Here is a 6,372-nt window from a genome sequence, read left to right as displayed (position 1 = left end):
CCAATTGAATTTAGAAGAAACAAACGCACCCTACGCACCCCTCCATCAGATGTTTCAATGATCCCTCACTGCACTATGTCCATCTTTGAAAACTTTGAAAGGCCAAATTGTGGCTTTGTTTGAAACACAGTCACTGAAGAACTAAATGTAGGAAATTAAATGAAATAAACTGACTCCCTTCAAGCTTCAAGTCAGTTTTGGTGGAGCACGAAGTCCTTCATCACTTGTGTTAGTGGTAGGGAGTGGACTTGGTTCAGGCGATGTGTGCCCAGCACTTGGCGGATCCGGATCCGACACACGTGGGCCAGACTGCGAGGAGATCTCTTGGCCTCCAGAAAGACCCTGAGAGCCTCAGGATCCACCCTCTCCTCCAGCTGTGCCTGCGCTGTGGTCACCAGGGCCGGGTCAGCACTGTGGTCCAGCAGCAGCTGGACGAAGGCCATGTTGCACCTGTTATTCAGCACCACCTCCAGCAGGAGAGAAGCCACGTCACGGGTCAGAACGCCAGCAGCCTGGAGCAGCAGGTGGAAGCAGTCCAGGTTGTTGCGTGCAGCACTGATGGAGAGAGGGGTGTGTGAGAAGTGATTGCTTCTGTTAGGGTCGGCCCCGGCTTCCAGGAGGATCCGGACACAGTCCAGGTGACCGTGGCACACGGCACAGTAGAGAGGCGTCCTGTTATTATAATCAGCTAGGTCTACTTGTGCTCCCTGTGTGATCAGGTAGTTCACACAGGCAGCATGACCCTCATAGGCTGCGTGCCCCAGAGGGGTCCTCCACCACCCATTATAAAGCTGCGTATTGATCTGCCTTCTGAAGTGGTCTTCCTGCAGCAGGCTCCTCAGTCTGTCCAGGTTTCCTGTCCTGACGGCATTATGGAGCCGCCTCTCACCATGTCCTGCTTGAACAGCCATTCCTTCAGATGTGTCACTGTACCACACCAAGGTCATTATGAAGGCACTGAATGTGGGTTGATGACATCATAACATGATGACTGATGACATCACTCACTGATGACATCACTCATTGATGACATTACTATGCTCAACATCACTGATGCAATTGCTCAAGTGACATCAGTGATGACATATGCGACATCATCAGTGATTTATTTGTGACATCATCGGCCACGCCTTATTTAGACTTGCTTGTTTTGGATGTGCGACGAGAGAGAGACACATCATTTTTGTCTGTTGTGCATTATAACTAAAGTAACTAGCCTGTTTTGAAAATGTAAGGAGTAGAAAGTACAGATATTTCTCTTAAAATGTAGGGAGTAAAACTAAAAAGTTGTCAGAAAAATAAATACTCCGTAAAGTACAGATACCTGAAAATCCTACTTAAGTACAGTAACAGAGTATTTGTACTTAGTTACTTCCCATCTTTGCTGTTCATAGGTTTCACACTCCTCACTGTTAATCTGCCAATCTACTGTATGTTATGGAATAATTACATATTATCAGGCAGATCCCTGAGACTACAAAAGGGTCACAGTTCTATTTCATTCATGATATACTGTAGATACAGTATACAGTACTGTATACTGTATCTACAAGGCCATTTTAGGACCTATACTGTAAGGCCGTGTGTCCATCTAGCATCTTTTTCTGACCGTTAAACACTGGAAGTACGCTGGGAAGCGCTGTTCTCAGTGCACAATATGCAAGGCAGCAGTCTGAAAGTAACGTTAGCTCAGTGCGGTAGCTAGCTTGATAGCTGACAGCTAACATTAACTAACAACACACATACAGTGATTTAGCTCAACACTCACCAGAAATATTAAGTGTCTGGCCAATCTGCTCCCACAATTGAGCCTTTCTGGCTCTGTTGAGATAGTTTCTCCATATGATTAGTTGCCAGAAAAGGAGCAGCCGACACCAGCGTCTTTCTGAAAAGTAAAAAATATTTTCATCTGGGAGTCGGGCGCACAAAAACGCCGGAGCGCTGTGAAAATAGACGCTGGGTGCAGCAGCGCACTTTCTCTAGACGTCCGTGTGCGCCCGCATACGCTCTCTCCTCATTGGAAACAACTGAAAAAAGATGCTGGACCTGATGAAAAGACGCTAGGTGGACACACGGCCCAAAGGTGAAACAACTGCTTTCAGTGCTGACACTAAACATTATGGCGTTACTTCGTTGATATTACAAAATAAATTGTCAATGCTGTTGGACTTTAAAAGCAGTGTATATGGTTTGGCCAAGGCATGTCAGCAGTGGGGGCAAACGTAGTCTAGAATTCAAGATAAAAATGTCAACCTCAAATTATGATACCTCTGACACTACCCAGCAAACATTTTCACGTATAACGACCGTGTGCGACACGTCAAATCACTACATCTAGTCAGGGTCTAATTATATATCCGGAATGGAAATCGTAGCGACGTAATTGGTCTACTTCCCCACAACGTTGAAATATGCCGCTCCCACAACGGCTATATTCACATATTCAGATAAAAATCTGCACAGTGTGCATGCAGCAACGTTGCATATCCTACTGTATTTCCAGATTCAACCATTTTTGCTACATCGAAAGAATTTTTTTTTTACCTCAATCCTGCGGCGCCCGCTTCAGAATCCCGTATCTTAACCATTAGGCTATCGATTTTGTTAGAAATGCTCTCCAACCAGCTCAGTGGCCTTGTGGTCTGAGTGTCCGCCCTGAGACTGGGAGGTTGTGAGTTCGATCCCTGGCCGAGTCATACCAAAGACTATAAACATGGGACCCATTTGCCTCCCTGCTTGGCACTCAGCATCAAAAGGGTTGGAATTGGGGGGTTAAATCACCATGTGATTCCCAAGCCCGCTCCCCCAGGGGATGGGTCAAATGTGGAGAACAAATTTCACACATTGTGGGACTTTACCTTTACCTTTACCTCTGAATTGTGGTATATATAGAGTCCTTAACATTGAGAACTTAGCATTTTGACGTGACGGTCCCTACTGGAACTTGTATTGCTAGGCTGCCTCGCTAATTCGGTTTCATGATTCCAACCAGCGATGAGACAAGTATATTTATATCATTTACGATAATGTAACCCACGTGACTTGACCATTTATTTAGCAGATATCACCATACAGCAACATCCAAGATTGTGTTCAGTTACGGCAAGAGTAATGGGACAATACACCACAGGATTCAGGAAGTTTGTGATAAATACAATAAGAGACACTTGCTATGGGCACTTATATGACATAAACGTGTTTTCATATTAAAAAAAAGAAAAGGGCGTTCAATAAAAGTCGTCATTGCACGTGGAGTGCACTGTCACACTGTGACTATCTGATCACACAACAGGTAAATTGTCAATCAAATGTAATTTTATTCAACAAAAACACAAAAGACACCCTACATGTGGTGTTTTCAAAGCAATATGAGATCAATATTTTTTGTTTTGAAGTGACAGTCTAAACGTTACTTTGGAGGAATGTGGAGAGAACGTCAGACTTAGATGGTAGATGCCAAACCACAATTCTATCGTCTGGTGACGTCGCGGTCAAGACGATGTTTGCTGGGTATGGGCACAATTTGGTGAAACTAGGAGGGATGACTCTTTCTGGCCCCGTACCTGGTATTTAAACACATTATTGGGACGTACCTGGTATTTAAACACATTATTGGGACGTACCTGGTATTTAAACACATTATTGGGACACACACCATAATGAGTAATTACAGGTAAACGCTTTGAAACTTTAAAAGGCCCAAAACTGCCAAACCAGTGGTCTGATTCCTGATGAAAAGTGGAGGGATGACGCATCCCGTCAAATTAGGATGGGTTCAGCTCATAGGATGCTGCAGTCCCTCTGATTACCCACCAGGGGAAGCAGCTGCTCGTTCCCCATCACTTTCCATGTCGTCCTCTTGTCTGTCAAGCTCAACAGGGAACAGCAGTGTTCTCAGCACATGTTGGGAGTCATCCAGCTGATTTGCTAGTAGGGAAAATGTATTCTGCGGCTGCACGACGTTTGTGTGTGTGTGTGTGTGTGTGTGTGTGTGTGTGTGTGTGTGTGTGTGTGTGTGTGTGTGTGTGTGTGTGTGTCTGTGTGTGTAATGAGAAAGATGTTGTCATCTGATAGCCAATTACTTGGAAAACCTGGTATAACGAAAATGAACCAAAGGCCAATTTTGCTAATTGGACTCCCAAATCTCTAACTTTGTCGGATGGCAAGTTAACAAACTCTGTCCAATAAACGAGCCTTCGTTTGTTTATAATTTATTCTAATACCACCCAAAGTAAACTTTTTCACTGTGAGTCAGACCAAAGAAAACAAATTGTGAACTCACCCCTCCCCTAGGTTTGTAGTCTTGCCATGGATTTACTAATTTTTTCTTTTCTCTCTTTTCCCCCGCACTACTAGAATATTGCATGCTTTGCGGCAGGGGCGTAGGCAGAAATTCAATTATGGGTGGGCCTGGATAAAATTGGGTGGGCCTGGATAAAATTGGTGGGGCAATTGCATGACGAAATTTTGCGCGGGAAGCGCGCAAAATTCCTAGATGTCATGAAGATGAAGATGTCATGAAGTCGTCATGCATTAGACTCTGGAGATGATGTGCCCTGCGTTTTTAAGCTACAAAACCATTAGCTAGCAAGGCAGCAGCAAGTTTGCCTCTAGAAAACAACCAATTAATAAATAAAAAAATTGGGGTGGGCCAGGGCAAGAAGTGGGTGGGCCTGTGCCTACCCAGGCCCACCCGTAGAAATGCCTCTGCTTTGCGGGCTGGCAGATGCAGCTCGCATGCTGCACATGCTCGCACATGCTCTACTGGCAGTTGAGCAATTGTGTGCCGTGTCGCATGGAACCGCCACCGGCCGCCTTACTATAGTAGTCAGATATATTCAATTCAGGCAAAATCAGTGTGCAGAGGGCGTCAGAGGGGTAGTGTAGCGGTAGATTGCCTGCCTACCAACACGAGGGTCGCAGGTTCACGCCTCCCGTGTTACCTCCGGCTTGGTCGGGCGTCCATACAGGCACGATTGGCTGTGTCTGCGGGTGGGAAGCCGGATTAGGGGTATGTGTCTTGGTTGCTGCACTAGTGCCTCCTCTGGTCGTTCGGGGCGTCTGTTCGGGGCGGAAGGGAACAGCGTGATCCTTCCAAGTGCTACGTCCTGCCGGTGAAGCTGTCAGGTGAGAAAAATCGGCTGGCAACTGCGCATGTGTCGGTGGAAGCATGGTGCTAGTCTACGGCTCTCCCCAGATCGGCAGAGGGTGGAGCAGCGAGGCAGCAGGGGGAAATTGGCCAAGTACAATTGGGGAGAAAATGGTGGGAAAATAAAATAAATAAATCAGTGTGCAGTGACACATTTCAAGATATACTTCAATTACAGAATAATTGGAGAATGTACTGCTGTGTTTGATAGCACGTGGTAAAAACACTTTCCAGGATTTTTTCACTCACATGAACAGGCAATTAAATTTAACACTCACATGAACAAGCAATTAATACCGCTGTTATTGATGTAAACATTGCGCTATGACATTGCTGTAGTGATGATGATGATGATGATGATGATGAAGATACACGTGCCCATATTCCACATGTCTTCTAGTGCTGGTCTCATCTTCCTGCTGATAGAAGTAATGCAGAGCCATATAGACACTGAGCTTTCCCACTGGGTGGGTATATGTAGTGTCCTCTAGAGAGAGAGTGGCGTCAGCGGAGGACCAAAATGTGAGACTCATTAGCCAATGAACAGCCAGGAATGGTCTCGCGCTACTTTTGCATGCTAAAATAAAGCTGATAATGTACAATTTGATTCAAGGGGAGAAAAACCCTTTCAGAGTACAACACAAACTGTCTATTTTGCTGCAACTGCTTAATCCAGGACCTTACTTCCTGGAACTCTTGAGAGTAAAAAAAAATGGTCCATTGGAGTGAATGGAGATGTCGGGACTCTTCTATCTATACGTCTCTGGGTATATGACGATGTCCGGCACGCACTGCCTCTTTGGCCATTTATTTGGATCCTCGACCATCCCCACAGTGAGTAGTACCGGCTGGGTGGGGTGAAACGCGGCTTCCAGAGAAGGGATGGGATCAGCTCAGGTGTAGCGGCCAGAGATCAGGGAAGGAGGACGATGGTGCGCCAAGCGTGGCTATAAATACTGCCGCGTCATAGCCTCGGCACTGACGACATTAACGCCGTCACCTAGGCAAGTGCGTCACGCGAACGTCACGCTGGGATTACTGCACTGACGACATTAACGGCGTCACCTAGGCAAGTGCGTCACGCGAACGTCACGCTGGGATTACTGCACTTGTCGTCACGCTAGGATTACATGTGATGATGAGGTCGCTACAGATTACGTGTGGCGCGAGGCAGCGTGTCTGGTCTTCATCTTGAAACTAGGTCGAGACCATCATTTATTTGG

The sequence above is a fragment of the Poromitra crassiceps genome (assembly GCF_964638095.1).
Source record: "Poromitra crassiceps genome assembly, chromosome: 10".
NCBI lineage: Eukaryota > Metazoa > Chordata > Actinopteri > Beryciformes > Melamphaidae > Poromitra > Poromitra crassiceps.
Note: the sequence above shows the minus strand (reverse complement) of the source record.